This window comes from Schistocerca gregaria, chromosome 4 (assembly GCF_023897955.1).
Source record: "Schistocerca gregaria isolate iqSchGreg1 chromosome 4, iqSchGreg1.2, whole genome shotgun sequence".
NCBI lineage: Eukaryota > Metazoa > Arthropoda > Insecta > Orthoptera > Acrididae > Schistocerca > Schistocerca gregaria.
The window spans coordinates 116,672,546-116,689,001 of NC_064923.1; the positions used below are offsets into that span (position 1 = coordinate 116,672,546).

Below are 16,456 nucleotides of genomic sequence, written 5' to 3' on the forward strand. Positions count from 1 at the left end.
GTAGACGGTGTTGCACACAAATAATGGTCAGAGAAACTAACTTTTTGAGGTAACATTGTGGCCAATATGTTTCATTTTAGGAAGCTACTAGTCATGTGGCCATGGTGCTTGTTGACTCTGAAACAAATAACAGTGAATCGCAGGTAGCAAAATTATCTATGCAGATATGAAAACCGTTGTTACTTCATGTTCCGCACTTGCATTTGCTGCATGGTTTCTCTCTTTTTGAAGGGCTCGCCAATTTCACAACCTTTCCGGTCTACAACTTCTAGTCATTCACTTTTGTTGCGAATTTCCTTGTTCAATAAATGAGGGCCAGTACTGGCCACCCCACCTTTGTGCCAGTTCCTCTTGCGAAGCATTGTTTTAATTTTTTGAATTATTATAAACAACTTTATGGGGAGGGCAACCACCTCTCAGGGCCCTTACAAATAACACAACCACTATCCAAATTATCATAAACTATACCAATTAAAAAGTCAGGAATGATAAGATGTTCTCAAAAGCCCTATAGCTGTATGGAGGTACTTTATTTGTAAGTAAGAGCTCCATATCAGTACAGATGTATCTTCAGGTTTATTATGATTATATTCCCATAATATAGATGGACAGTTATGGAGTCCCATCTTTCAGGAAGTTATCCACATTAAAGAGTCAAACCACTACGAGGGTCGTCATAATAAAATTGAGTACACCCAGATATGCTTGTCTACATGTACAGATCATAAACGCTGAATGAGCTAGGGTAGATATCACCCCATATGCTATATTATAATATAGTAGACACCAGCTGTATAAAAATCAATGAAGTAAAACTTACAATCCTGTGTGTAACTTATACTTCTGCTATATTGCTAACAGGCTGATGGAGTGTACACAGACTGTGGAAGCCAGCAATACACTGGAAGGCAGAAGGCCATGGTGCCTCAGAGAAAAACAAATTAACACTCTAAGTTCCAAACCCATAAAATTTACAGGCCTAGTATCGAGTGAGAATCACCAGACCCGTAAAATTTACGGACCACTACATTTAATTTAATGCAAAACACTGCAACATTATTTCTACGGGTTTGGCCAACATTATACGTTTTACAGGTGTTTAGTAATAAAATGCATCCATAGATGGCACAGCAGTGTTGTTTGCAGCACTGTAACTCATGTTAAAACTTATCTTTGTGTTCTCAGTCTTCCTTACGTCGTTGTGTTATTTCATGTTTGTAATTATGTCTTGGCAGTGTTTATCAGACTCGGATATCGCGGATTTGATGAATGATAGTGGCACACATTTCTGCTGAACATGTCCTGTGTAAGAGATATATGTAGTTACATATAATGTGATATTCCTTTTAGAGAGCGATATCAACAACAGCTAGCTTTCAGATGCAGATGTGAATGATGTTGAAGGTGTTACTTCAAATCCAGCGGCTGCGTCACATCCAACAGATGTTAACTAGACTGAATTTGACACCTACCGACCTCTGCCTGTCAACACTACGCCCAAGCAGATTCTAGTGAATATTGATGACTCAAGTTCTGTACTGGATTGCAGTCAAGTGTTCCTTTCGGACAGTGACGTAAAAGAACTCAAGATACAGACTAATTTGTGTGTATCACAGACAATCCAGTAGAAAAGAAGAGGAAATAACGTGAAGCCTAATTCAGTTTTGAGTTCGTGGAAGCCAGTGTGATGAGGCGTTTCTTGGGTATGCTTTTCCACATGTGTATTTCAAGAAAGTCAAAAATTGTGGACCACTGGAGCACTAACCCTGTTCTTAGTTGTAACTTCTGTCCCCAAGTTATGAGTCATTTGCGTTTTACTCCGATACTGTTGTGCTTGCGTCTTGTTGACAATTCAACAAGGGGGGGGGGGGGGGGGTAAAGATGGATTTCACCCACTTTATAAAGTTTTACCTTATTATAAGAATTTGAAGCTATGTATCCAGGCATATCGTCCCTCAGAAAAACTGATAATTGATGAATGTATACGGCCATTTCGAGGTTGTGTGAGCTTCTGTGTTTACATGCAAAATAAATCTCATAAGTATGGACTGAAGGTTTATGATGCTGCTGAAGCCAGTAGTGGCTATGTTGTAAACTTTGAAGTTTATGCTGGTAGGCATATTGTTGACAATTCGTCATCCGTTGTTGTATTGCGATTGTTGTCTGATGACAGCTTGCTGAATAAAGGTCATACTGTGTATTTAGACCGATATTATTCCAGTCCAGAGCTTTTCAAAGACTGGCTGACAAAGGTACTGGAGCTGTTGGTACTGTGGGCAAATGTAGGAAAGGATTACCTAAAGGTTTAGTATCTAATAATCTGAGAAAGGGCAAAATGTCTTTTCGGCATAAAGATAATGTATTAGCAATGAAGTGGAAGGATACGACGGACGTGTATACATTGTCTACAAGACATCAGGCCACATTTGGTACGCATACTAAGAACAATGGGTCTGTAGTAATGAAACCACTTCAGGTACTGGATTACAATCTGAATAAAATTGGAGTGGATATCGTAGACCAGCGCCTGCAGTACAATCCATTCCAGCACAGAACAGTGAAATAGTGGTGAAAGTTATATTTCCTTCTGCTGCTGATGGGAGTATTAAATACTTTTTGGCTATACAATGCAGTGCACAACAAGAAACTAACAATAACAGACTTCATAACAGTGATTGCAGCTCATCTTGTTGAAGATGATACACTTGAAGTCATACAAAGGAATGAAGGAACTGTAGGTCGGCTAACAAAGAGACATTTTTTGCAGCACATACCTCCGACTACAAAGAAATATGCTGCTCGTGTGTGTCACATGTGCAGTGACAGGATTAAGAAAGAGAATGGCAAAGCTTCTCGCAAAGAGACACGGTACGAATGTGAACAGTGTGGTGCTTCACTCTGCCTAGAATCTTGCTTCAGAATTTTCCACAGTAAAAAACAATATGATTCTGTGTGAAATTTGTATGCAGTTATTGTAGACTGACAGAAAGATGTTATGTAGTGGCATAATATTAGTTAAAAATAAATAACAACTCCATTCTCTTATCCACATGACTTTCCTAAATTCCTAAAAACACCTATGTGATTTCTATAACTGTACCTTAAAGCTGAGAATCCCAAAGTAGTTTTTTTTTTTTTTTTCCACAGAATTAAAGGTGAAAAGTGCAGCTTCAAAATAGTACCAAATTTGCCACAATCCAAAAAGTAGATTTGATGCAGTGATTTTCTAAATATTGACAAAATTGCCTGGTTTCTAGGGATTGGTACATAAAATAGGCCTGGTAAAGAGGGTGTTAAACACATGAGCACCTGCAAGGAGGCTGCTTACACTACATCAGCCTGTTAGCAATTTTGCAGAAGTGTACTCATTACACTGGATTATAAGTTTTATTTCAGTGGTTTTTAAACAGCTGGTGCTATCTAGCCTGGCTCATTCAGCAGTTATAATATACTGCTCAACAAAAGTTTGAAATAGTATTGTAAGATGGAGTATATGATACTATAGGTCTTATTGACCTTGGCACTGCAAGCATTATCCATTTAGGGCTCATATACTGGATGGTGTTTACTTTGTGGCCGTTTCCCAGTCATGTAGACATACCACTGCCACCGCAGCACACTGTGAACAGTCCAGTATCAACACCAGCTTCATCTAGTTTGTGTTCAGCACTGCAGTAACATGCCACGTGAGCCGTACATCAATTCGATAAAATCTGAATAGTTGCTTACTTTCAGCAGTGCATACACAGCAAGATGTTGTCGATTGGTTACATGTTGCTCAAAGTGGTGTGTCTAAGATGTGGAGGAAGTAGAGAGAGACGGAAAATGCGAATTATAGACCTCACAATGGTCATCCTCATATAACAACACCAATGCATGATCATTGCCTCCAACTGTTGGCTTGCAGGCACCCACCACAACCGACAGAAATAATGTTGTGTAGAAGAAGCTGGAGCTTTTAATTTACCCTGAGTTGGAGGATTCTTGTAGCGCCTCACTCGAAAGACTTGGACCATATCTCTGATCTTTTGTCGTCTTGTCGGATTTCAAATCTTCAACTTCAAAAGTAACATCAGACAGCTGTCTTCCAAAGTAGTGCCTGAGGAGCTTCTCAGAGAGATCAACCTTCCGAACAGGAGTGAAGATCCAGACAAGGTCACCAGGCTGGTAGACAACAGGGCGGTGGCTCATGTCATACCTTGAGCCTGTAGCGTGTGGAGTTGAGCTAACTGCCGAGCTTCCTCAGCTCTGGTTAACACCTGACCGATGTAGTTGTCATCCACGTCTTCAGCATGTAACAGAAACACGCTGTCCATCGTCATAGTCATCTCACGCCCATGCACCAGGAAAAATGGCGTAAATCCTGTGGTGTCTTGTTTGGCGGTGATGTAGGCAAACATCACAATAGGTAGCACCTGATCCCAGTTGCTCTGCTCAACATGACAAACATTGATAGCATGTCGGCCAAGGTCTTATTAAGGCGTTCAGTAAGCCCGCTAGTTTGCAGATGGTAGGGTGTTGTCATGTGATGAGTAATGTTGCACCAACAGTTCATCTCTGTCACAAGATTCGATTGAAAGACTTTCCCTCGATCCGTAATTAACAACCTTGGGGCACCATGTTTTAATACAATGTCTTCCACGATGAATTTGGCTACCTCGGATGCTTCGTGTGCTTTCACGGCTTTTGTAATGGCATAGCGTGTCAGATAATCAGTGCAAACAATAATTCATCTATTGCCACTAGCAGACTTTGGAAATCATCCGAGGTGGTCAATCTCAACAAGCTGGAAAGGCATTTTGGCTGGTGGCATTGGTATGAGTCGGTCAAGTGGTTTCTGAGGAACTGCCTTTCTCCTCTGGCACTGTAGACAGTGCAACACATACTAAGGACACTCCTAAATAAACCTGGCCAGAAAAATCTCTTTCGGGTCCCATCGTTTGTCTTAATAAATCCTAAATGTTTGGGCTCAGGTGTGTCATGGAATTTCTGTAGAACATCTAAGTACATGTGTTTAGGAATCACTGATAGCCACATCTTTCCAAATGGATGAAAGTTTTTCTTGCCAAGCAATCCATTAACTACCTCTGACCGATTTAAGGCAAGCATAATTTGAGATACACTTGACATACTCCTTCTGCTCATCAGAGAGATCCTGTAGTGCAGCGAGACAGTCACTGTCTTCATCAAAGTCTTGATGGTCTTGCACATGGCTTCTTGAGACACAGTCTGCATTTTGGTGTTTTCTTCCTCTCTTGTACACTATGGTAATGTCATGCTCTCGAAGACTTAGTGCCCACCTGGCTAGTCGTCCTGTTGGATCCTTAAGACCTGTCAACCAACAAAGTGAATGATGGTCTGTAACAAATGTGACTGGCCTTCCATAGAGATAATGTCGAAATTTGCATATGGCCCAGATCACAGCAAGTCATTAACTTTCTGTAGTTGAGTAGTTTCTCTCATCTTTTGTAAGGTCCTAGAAGCATAGGCTATAACCTTCTCTTTTCCATTTGAAATTTGTACCAGAACTGTACTGACCCCATACCCACTGGCATCTGTGTGTAATTCTGTAGGTGCTCTCTCATCATACAGACCAAGTACAGGGTCAGTCCTCTGAACTTCTCACAGCACATCGAAATAATCTTGTTGAGCACCACCCCAGATAAATTTAGCATTGACTTTTGGCAACTCTTGGAGTGATCTGGTTTTGATACAAAAGTCTGATAAAATGATGGTAATAAGAACATAATCCGAGGAAGCTTCTCACATCTCTAATACTTTTAGGAAATTCCACTCACCTTTTCTGGGTCTGGCCGCACACCTTCGTTTGACACAAGGTGTCAAAGTATTTTGATTTCTTTTGCTCCAAAGAGACACTTTCTTGAATTAAGTTTGTCTGCCTTGTTGGATACACTTAAGAATGGCCCTCAGTCTTTTTGTATGTCCATCAGATGTCTCTGAGAACACTGTAATGTCATCTAAATAACAAAGACACGTCATCCACTTCAGGTGATGTAGAAGATTATCCATCATCTATTCAAAAGTTGCTGGTGCATTACACAAACCAAACGGCATTACCTTAAACTCATACAGGCCCTCAGGGGTGATGCCTGCAGTTTTCTCACGATAAGCCTCATCTACTTCAGTTTGCCAGTATCCCGAGCACGTGTCCATGGTTGAGAAAAACTTAACCCCTTCATACTATCTGATGTATCGTCAATTCATGGAAGAGGGTAAACTTCCTTTTTGGTTATCTTATTAAGCTTCCTGTAATCAACACAAAAGTGCTAACTGCCATCCTTCTTCCTGATGACGATCGCTGGTGATGACCATGGGCTCTGCAAAGGCTGAATGATGTCATTCAGCATTTTTTCTCTACCTCGTTGCGAATTACTCGACGTTCCATTGCTGACACACGGTATGCTCTCTGGCTTATTGGTTGATGGTCTTCAGTGCTACTCCAGTGCATCACCGTCAATTTGTCTAATTTGCTCTCCACCTGTGGATTGAAGTGTTAAGAGAACTCTTGAAGAATGGCAAGTAGCTTCTTCTGTTGTTCCTTAATGAGATTTGGTGTTAGTCAAGCTAGGAGAGCTTGTCTCATAGTGGTAGCACTAATTTTGCCCACAGACTCAGCATGGGAGGTTTCTATGACGCTCAGATGTTTTGCAATTAACGGCTCAGCGTTTGCTATGCAAACACGTCTTGGTAGGATCTGCAGTTCTCGGCGACAGTTCACTATCCACAATTCACCGAATCCATTTGTTAAATGAGACTACAGAGGCTGATATGACCAAGTTATTCTGCAGAGGGATACTTCTCTTACATTCCACTACAAGATCAATGGGTTGACACATGGCATGCCACATGACAGTTACCTTTATACCGCTGACTGCAGGACTGATCACTTCATCCAGCACATAGTCTCCACATACTCGGATGCGCATCTTCCTGTCTACAGTATCTCATCTAGTCTAGCATAATCTTCGAACAACCACGATCTATAATTACCTGAGAAGCTTTCAAAAAGTCCCATCCGAGAATGTCATCATGACTACACTCTTGTAAGTTGATAAATTCTAAGGGTTGTATATGGCCACTTATACCCACACAAATAGTACATATTCCTGTAAGTTTTACATATTTCCCATTAGCCACCTTCAGCAGAGATGTTTTGTTGTCGACAAATATGGTTTTCTGCAACTCGTGACGGTACTTCCCTGAAATGACTGAATATTAAGCTCCATAGTCCACAAAAGCTTGGGCTGGTCTGCCATCCATGAGGATATCAACTTAGTTTCTTGTCATTTTTGTAGTGATTGACAGCGGAGGATTTTTCTCTTTGGCAGTCTCACCTCCAAGGAAAGCCGCACCCTTTAGTTTTCCATGTTGCGGTGGCTACGTGATCGGCAGGAGCTTCTAAATGGCGATGGAGACCTTGATCGGCATGTTGGGGAGCGCCCTCTCCAGCAGCTAGCTTGCGGCAGTGGTGACCCTCGTCATCCTGCACCCATATCTTCTTGTTCATTTTCGTCGTCCTGGAGTTGGCGTCGGCTAAGATCGGTCTGCTGTCTTCTGGTGCGGACGTCATCAAATATCTGCCGCCTTTCTCAACAGTAGCGCATCACATGTCCAGGTCGTCCGCAGTAGAAACGTACTGTTGGTTATCCTGGGTCCTCCAGACGTCAGTCTTCCTTGGTGCCCAAACAGGTTCTTCATGCGGCATTGTAGGAACGTAAATCCGCCTTGGTCGCGACTTTTTTGCCGTTTTAAAGGGAAATGAAGGACAATAGATGGGGTTCGGTGTCTGTTCCACTTCCTCCCTTATGGTCTCTTGAAGTGAGGTGTCTCGGTTTTTTGCTCACCGTGCAATCTGAGTGTCTTCTGAACTTCCTCTCTCACTATCTGATGAACACTTGTGAAATTAGTTGCTTCTTCCATCACGGACATTGATACAGTGTTTGGAAGCCATTCAAACTTCTTGCATGTAATTCTTTTTTGATGCATTGTCTCGATATATTGGCACCATTTTATGAAGTCGTCTGCTGTTGAAACCTTCAGGAGTAGGGCTTGATGCGTGTCCTCAGCAACACTCTTCATTAGAGGTGCAACCTTATCTTCCTCCTTCATTCTAGGAGACACTATTTTACACAACTCAGAGACGTCTTGAATGTAGGATGCTGTAGTTTCTCCTGGACACTGTGCCTGCACTTTATTTTCAGCCTTGCATGTCTGTCATCGTGTATCGCTGAAATACTTGCACAGTTCCACCTGGAATACTTCCCAGCTTGTGAATTTCTCCGTGTTGTTCTCATACCATTGTTTGACAGTGCCCTCCATGTAGATAAATACGTTAGCCAAACACATGGTATCACCCCATTTGTTAAATTTTGGCTATACACTCATATACCTTCAGCCACTTGTTTGGATCTTGGCCAGTCACCAGAGAACCCGGAAAGATATCTCATGTGGTGACACACAGTTGCTGTCATAGTAATGTCCTCTTCTTCTTCTTCTTCTTCTTCTTCTGTCTCTGGTATATTGCAATCTATTGAATATGGCTCGAACTCGGGTTTCTCGCCTCATAAATGGCGGCTCTGTCGTGGCCTGATGGGAGCCACTGTGTCATCAATAATGTGCGCTATCACAAGTTCCAATACCCAGCACCTCCACCATTATAATATCACGTAGAAGAAGCCGTAATTAGCTGAATGACGACCACTAACTTCATTTTACGAAGGTTTATTCAGCACTTGCACGTACAAGAACATGGAGCGAACTGCCTCTGCCCAGAATACATACAGAATACATTCAGCTTCAGAAAATTCCAGTACAATGATTCTTGACATTTGTGGATACTTCTAGAATGTACTTGAACTGAATATAGAAGTTAAAATTGTACATTTGAACTCACGACCCTCCATGCAACAGTTTAGTATCATAACCACTACACCACGGTGCTACTCAGTTCCTTCTACTGGGTGACAGGTATTTGTCAAACAGTGTGCAGAAAATTGAATGAGGGTGGTGTTCATTCCAGAGGACCATGAGAAGTTTTGCATTGAACCAATAGAACCGATTCAGTCAAACGACCTGGGCTGTAGCACATTGACATTGGACCATTGTAGTATTGGGTAACGTCATGTTTGATATGTTAGTGTTTGGAGAAGCACTAGATGACACCAAGAACTCCAATACATTCAGGAGTCGATCCATTTGCAGGTGGAAGTGTAATTTTGTGGGTAGCGATAATGACGGAATGGCAGACCCCTCTAATTCCCATGTATGGTAATTTGACTGGTCCATGATACCTCCAAGAGTTCTGCAAATGATTGTAAGGAGCTACAAACGTGAAGTCATTGACAGATTCACTCTAGTCAATGACAATCCAAGATCGCACTTTACTCTAGCAGTGTCTCAGTATTTTCAAAGATGCAACATCAAGTGTATGCATTGGCCAGCAATGTGTCCAGACATGAATGCAACTGAGTATTGCATAATATCCGAATCAACCTGACGATCTTCAGGACCTCACTGAAGCTGCCATTGAGGATTGGGACCTCGTACCCCAAGATAAACTTGATGGTCTCATCTAGAGTGTGCCTCGCAGAGTTGAACAACTAACTCTCATTGGGGGGAGGACATGCTCACTACTGAAGACGGATAATCATCATCATGATGAATAAAGATTTTCACCGTTTTTCTTTTCAAGATATACACTTGAGAGAGATCCTGCTTTGTATTGTAATGATTTTTTGTAGCCAAATCGTTTTTGTTTTCGGAAAGAATCACGTTTATTTTGTTAATAAGGTGTACAACTTTCAGTGTGTGTGTGTATAAGAAGTCATTGTAAGTAAACTCTGTGAGACTGCAGACTTTTGCTGAGGTGTGTGTGTACTAGGGATGTTTTGCTATGGCGTGGGAGCTGGAGCGTTGTCGTGCTGGAGGAACCAAGTGTCCACTATTGACTTTGGCCACAGGTTTTTCAAAGATTGGTTTATTTTTGGTGGCACTGTTCAGTGTACCATTTAGTTGTGGCGGTCTTCTGTGTGTCTGAAACAACAAGCTCCACAATTCCACTCGATTTGAAAAAACAGCTACCATTTTCTTCTTTACTGATCAGGATATTCTGACAACTACAGGTATGTTGTAATCTTCAAAGATGCAAACTTTGTCTTGAGTCTTAGTCGCCACCTCATAGTACAGCCAAGTCTTGTCATTTGTCAGGATGTTATTCACATACTGATTATGTCCCTTAGAAAACTTCTTTAACATCTCCCGAGTCATCTGCTCTTCCATCAGTCTGTGCGGCACCCAGAAACAACAAAGTTTCTTAACTTGGAAATGATCATGTAGAATTGAATGAATTGCTGCTTATAGGCCACTCGCCTGTCTTTGTAGCATTTTCCTCACAGCGTGAATGTTTTCCTTTGTAAATGTTGATCGTGGCCTTCCTGCCCTTTCAGTGTCCTCTAGAGTGAAATTTCCTCTATGGAATTCTCTGTACCATCGGAATATAGTTGTACAAAGTAGACACACATCAGTGAGTGCAAAAGTAATTTCTTAAAGCACGTGGTCTATGTCTAAACCATGTGTGAAGTTATGCAGCAAAACTGCCTCCATCCCACTTCATGACCACAATGCCATAGCAAACACTTCAAACTAGCCCTGCTAGTGAATGGCTGTGCCCACACACTCGACATAGCTGCTACAATGCAAGTATGAAGTATTCTCAAAACACAGCAACAACCAACCTTCTGCGACTTATTGTTGCGTCATATTGCAAAACTTTCGGAATATCCTTTGTAAAGTGTGTTACCTGGCCTGGCTTGTTCAATACTCATGTTTTGTACATATCGACAAGCATCTTTGCATGTACTCAGTTTTATTGTGATGTTGTGGTTTGACTCTGTCCATCTACATTATGGAAATGTAATTATATAAACCTGAAAATGCATCTGTACTGATATGAAACTGGTAGTGGCAAAAAGCACCTTCATACAGCTATGTGGTTTTTTGAATCACCTCATCATTCTTGACTTTTTAATTGTTGTAATTTATGATGATTTGAATGGTTTTTGAGAGCTATGATTGAATTATTATATTTATGGATACAGTCTGACATTTGTTGAACAAATGTCATATTGTCCAAAAGAACAGACACCACACATTAATATAAATGATTCGCCTCAATGGGCAATATGTCCGCAACCTTCAGCGTGGATGCACATTATTGTTCGACTTCCAGTGGGAATCTAAGTTCTAATGTTATCCTCATGAGCCCTGTGTGAGCAATACATTTTAGTATATTCCTTGAGCCATTATTTGAAGCTATGAAACTATGTTAGCAGACTTCAATCGTACTTCAAACTGATGGCATTGGTTCCTTCCCCCCCCCCCCCCCTTTTCAGTTACATAATTTAACTGATTATTGCCTTCCTGAGGTATATTGCTAACCCCTTTGCGAGAGCTAACCCACTTGTAATTGGAGTCCTTTGGCTAGATCTAGTATTTCTGGAATAGAATTGGCCAATACTGTCGGCCATTTATTATCGTAACCTTTTGATTATGTGGGGGAATATTGTTACAGGGAACATGTATCATCAGAAAGGTACAAATCTTTTAACACACCCCTTGATCTTGGCCTGAGTGTGTGAGAAAATAGATGTGAAACAGCACATGTTAGCTTCTAAGCTTTAGGACACTTGCTACTTTTCACCTGTAATAGATTTAAGGGGGCAAGTGGGGCCTTGTTTGGAAAGACTTTCCTAACAATTGGTATAGACTAACAAGGGATATTAACAACCTTCCAGAAAAAAAGCTAGCTTCGGTGAGTCCATTCTCATAAGAAACCAGTGATCAAGAAATTTAGTATTGGTTGTAACGGAATAGACTGCTGATTAGAATTGCTTGTTTGGTAATCTGGAAAAGGCATCACTCTTGTCTGTCCATAAGGTTATTGAGAGGTTAGCTGTTACCTCAAAATTAGTCAAGAATGTACGATTTAGGACTACTTACAGATATATCTAGATAGGTGACAGAATCTTCTTTTATTTTCGTGCAACGACAATTGTACAAATGTGTCAGAATGCAGCTATTGGTCCTGATGAGCCATTAGTACTCATCAGACTCTACTCTAAACAAAGACTTTTTAGTTATTCCGTAATGAATCTTTTATTTGGCAGGAGCGGACATACTGTTCAGAAATTTCTCAACAGATTTTATGTATTTTTACTATACTTGTAGACAAATTTTGTCCTTCATCTTTCTGGGGACAGTGTAGCTAACAAATGGCAGCTGTCTTAGCACCAGGTTGGCAAACAGTTTCAAACATCTGTCCGAGTAAATAAACACAGGAAAGACTCCTTGCATCCTGGCATGATTTACATTTTGAAAACTATTACATGTAATAGCTAATCTTACATTTTGAAAACTATTACATGTAATAGCTAATCAGTCATTCAAAAATCCTATAAACTCTAATGACTACCAAGAACTTATAATTAAATTTTGAAACACTTCTGTGATGATTGTTGCAAGTAAAATAAAAGGATACAGTTAATTAGTAACTTCTCCGTTTGTTCAGCAAATTTCAGGCTGTATCCACAGATGTAATAATTCAAAAAATAAAATCCCTGCTTTGCAAGGGGAATGGGAAAATCGTGTGACAGATGATGGTAAGAATTAATGCCACTGTGCTGGAAACAACTATGTTCATACCACTGATTGGATTCACAGGCCCAAAGATGGGACCCTATATGCTGAACCTGAAACTTCCTTATAAATGCCAATGACAGGTGTTCATGGCACTTGTGTAAGAGAGGCAGATTGTGGAAACGTAAAGGAGCAGAGCACTCAGAATAGAACACGTCTGTTTCTGCAAATATCCCTAAGTTTCTCTGAAAATAATGTTATTTCAAGAAGTTCGACTAATATGTTGACAAAATCAAATTAAATAAGTGTATTTTATGTATAAAACCTGCAGCAGACGTATAAGAAGAGTTTTCAGTATGTGCTTCAGCACCTCAGTAGTCAGGGTTATACTGCCCTGGAACAACTGGGAAATCTGGGAAGAACCTGGGAATTTTTTAGAATTCCAGGAGTTCTTCATCGTTTTATTTTTCAGTTAATTTTTTTGTTATTTTGGCTAATAAGACTGTACTCTAAGAATTTTACTTTAGCCCACTACTGCAAAATAATAATCTAGCTGTAAAACATAAATGAGAGGTGAACACTGAAATGAAACTTAAAATTGCAAAGAAAATGTGCCACTTGGAGCATCAAAACGCAGTGCACACATAACCATGTGCCAACAGCAAAATATGTCAAAGGCTGTGGGACGAAAACAACGCAATACTTCGAAATATGAAACTGCTTTCAGTGAGTGTGATGTCACATCTTTTACATGTCTAACAAGTAGTGGGAAAATATTGTGAATGGTCATCAGAGAAGCATTACCTTCAAAGAAAATTTACTTTTACATTTGAGAATGTGCAATGAATTTTGTAACTGACAGAGCATTTGGGCCTTGCTTAAACCAGCACTTTTGAGAGCCAGCCACTGAGAAAATTTTCAGGCCCAGAAGACCAGCGATTTATGTCTTATTTAAAATTGTACTGGCACATCTGTGTTTGTTATATCTGAAGGGTAACACATGCTAGCTGTACTATGTATGTATTAATTGAAACCAGTCTGCCCCCGGTAGCTGAGCAGTCAGCACGACGGAATGTCAATCCTAAGGGCCCAAGTTCGATTCCCGGCTGGGTCGAAGATTTTCTCCGCTCAGGGAATGAGTTTGTGTTGTCCTTATTGTCATCATTTCATCCCCATTGACATGCAAGTCGCCGAAGTGGCAACTTGCAAAGGAAATTCACTATATACAATAACAAAACAACAGTGCTCTTACAAGTGTCTGCCAACAGCAAAATGTGTCAAAGGCGCCACTATCTAATATTGCACCGGTTCGGAAATATCCTAGATCTGGATCTGATCTACAGAGCAGTCCGAGTAGTCTCCACATGACCCATGTTTTCGTTAGGTGATTTTGCTGTTTCCTCTTCGTTTATTGCTCTCACTTCAAATGAAAACAAAACGGATTTCTGTGGCCGGGCGCTATCAAGTGAATTAAAATACATTCACATAATCACGGAAGGCTAAAATGTGTAATTAGTTACAGATTTTATTTTGTTTCCACCTTTCTGACAGTCAAGCGTTGGTCGCCTTGCAGAGCAATGAAGTTATTTTTGTCGGTTTGTTAAATAAATTTGACTTTTATTAATCTTTTCCACTGAGGCAGTCAATTTATTGGAAATGAAGTGTTTAATTCCACACTATTGGCTAGTTTCAACTGTTAGCTGCATTTCAAGTTCATGTTTTCATCTTCTAGCACATATGGCATTATGCCTTAATAAAGAATCAAACATGAGATAATACTGTACAGGCACTTCAAGAAAATTTACATCTGAATCTTCACATACGAATGTGCAATTTAAGCCGAATGATGCATTTTAGTATAGTTCACAAAATTCACATGCTCTTGGAGTGTCCTGTAATGTCTTGTTTCTTTTATGACATAAAAACAGGGCAACCAAGAGCACAGGAAGACTTTAGTGCAATAAAATTGAATGACAAGTGCACTAACAAACAATCAGAAATTGAAAATATTTTGAATTATCATTTTTTAAATGTTGTGGAGAAAATAGGATCTAGATCTTCACTAGAAGAGGCAAGGCTATTAATAGAAGAGGCCATACCTGCACAGTTTGAAACAGCTGTAATTCCACCAACCTCTCCCTCTGAAATCAGTAAAATAATAAACTCACTGAAAAGTAAAAGCTCTTACGGAATTGATGGCATTTCCAGCAAAGTACTTAAAGCTTGTTCCCCACAGATAAGTAGAATTCTCAGCCACGTATGTAATAGCTCTTTGGAGCAGGGTGTTTTCCCTGATAGACTGAAATATGCCATTGTAAAACCATTGCATAAAAAGGGGGATATGTCGGATGTCAACAACTACCGCCCAATCTCTCTTCTGACAGCTCTATCAAAAATTTTTGAGAAAGTAATGTATTCAAGAGTAGCCTCCCATATTTGTAAAAATAAAGTACTAACAAAATGTCAGTTTGGTTTTCAGAAAGGCTTTTCAACAGAAAATGCTATATATGCTTTCACTGATCAAATATTAAATGCTCTGAATAACCGGACATCACCCATTGGTATTTTTTGTGATCTCTCAAAGGCCTTTGATAGTGTAAATCATGGAATTCTTTTAGATAAGCTAAATCATTATGGTTTGAGTGGGGCAGTGCACAAATGGTTTAATTCATACTTAACTGGAAGAATGCAGAAAGTTGAAATAAGTGGTTCGTGTAATGTTAAAACAGCTGATTCCTCAAACTGGGGTGCTATCAAGCACGGGGTCCCACAGGGTTCGGTCTTAGGTCCTTTACTGTTCTTGATATACATTAATGACTTACCATTCCACATTGATGAAGATGCAAAGTTAGTTCTTTTTGCTGATGATACAAGTATAGTAATAACATCCAAAAACCAAGAACTAAGTGATGTAATTGTAAATGATGTTTTTCACAAAATTATTAAGTGGTTCTCAGCAAACGGACTCTCTTTAAATTTTGATAAAACACAGTATATACAGTTCCGTACAGTAAATGGCAAAACTCCAGTAATAAATATAGAATTTGAACAGAAGTCTGTAGCTAAGGTAGAATTTTCAAAATTTTTAGGTGTGTCCATTGATGAGAGGTTAAACTGGAAGCAACACATTGATGGTCTGCTGAAACGTCTGAGTTCAGCTACGTATGCTATTAGGGTTATTGCAAATTTTGGTGATAAGAATCTCAGTAAATTAGCTTACTATGCCTACTTTCATTCACTGCTTTCATATGGCATCATATTCTGGGGTAATTCATCGTTGAGTAGAAAAGTATTCATTGCACAAAAACGTGTAATCAGAATAATTGCTGGAGCCCACCCACGGTCATCCTGCAGACATCTATTTAAGGATCTAGGGATCCTCACAGTAACCTCACAGTATATATATTCCCTTATGAAATTTGTTGATAATAATCCAACCCAATTCAAAAGTAATAGCAGTGTGCATACCTATAACACCAGGAGAAAGGATGATCTTCACTATGCAGGGTTAAATCTGACTTTGGCACAGAAAGGGGTAAATTATGCTGCCACAAAAGTCTTTGGGCACCTACCAAACAGCATCAAAAGCCTGACAGATAGCCAACTAACATTTAAAAATAAATTAAAAGAATTTCTAGATGACAACTCCTTCTACTCATTGGCTGAATTTTTAGATATAAAGTAAGTAAGTAAAAAAAAAAAAAAAAAAAAAAAAAAAAACCTTAATCATTAGTGTCATGCAATATTTTGTGTAATGTAATTTCTTGTACAGACATCTTTTATTAACCTGACACGTTCCACA

General features: G+C 39.9%; 1 protein-coding gene across 1 annotated transcript in view; it reads left to right on the forward strand.

Moving 5' to 3' along the window:
- LOC126266743 (ubiquitin carboxyl-terminal hydrolase isozyme L5) overlaps positions 1-16,456 on the forward strand; it is a 57,537-nt gene that overhangs the window by 29,958 nt on the left and 11,123 nt on the right. The gene's annotated exons all lie outside the window — the stretch shown is intronic.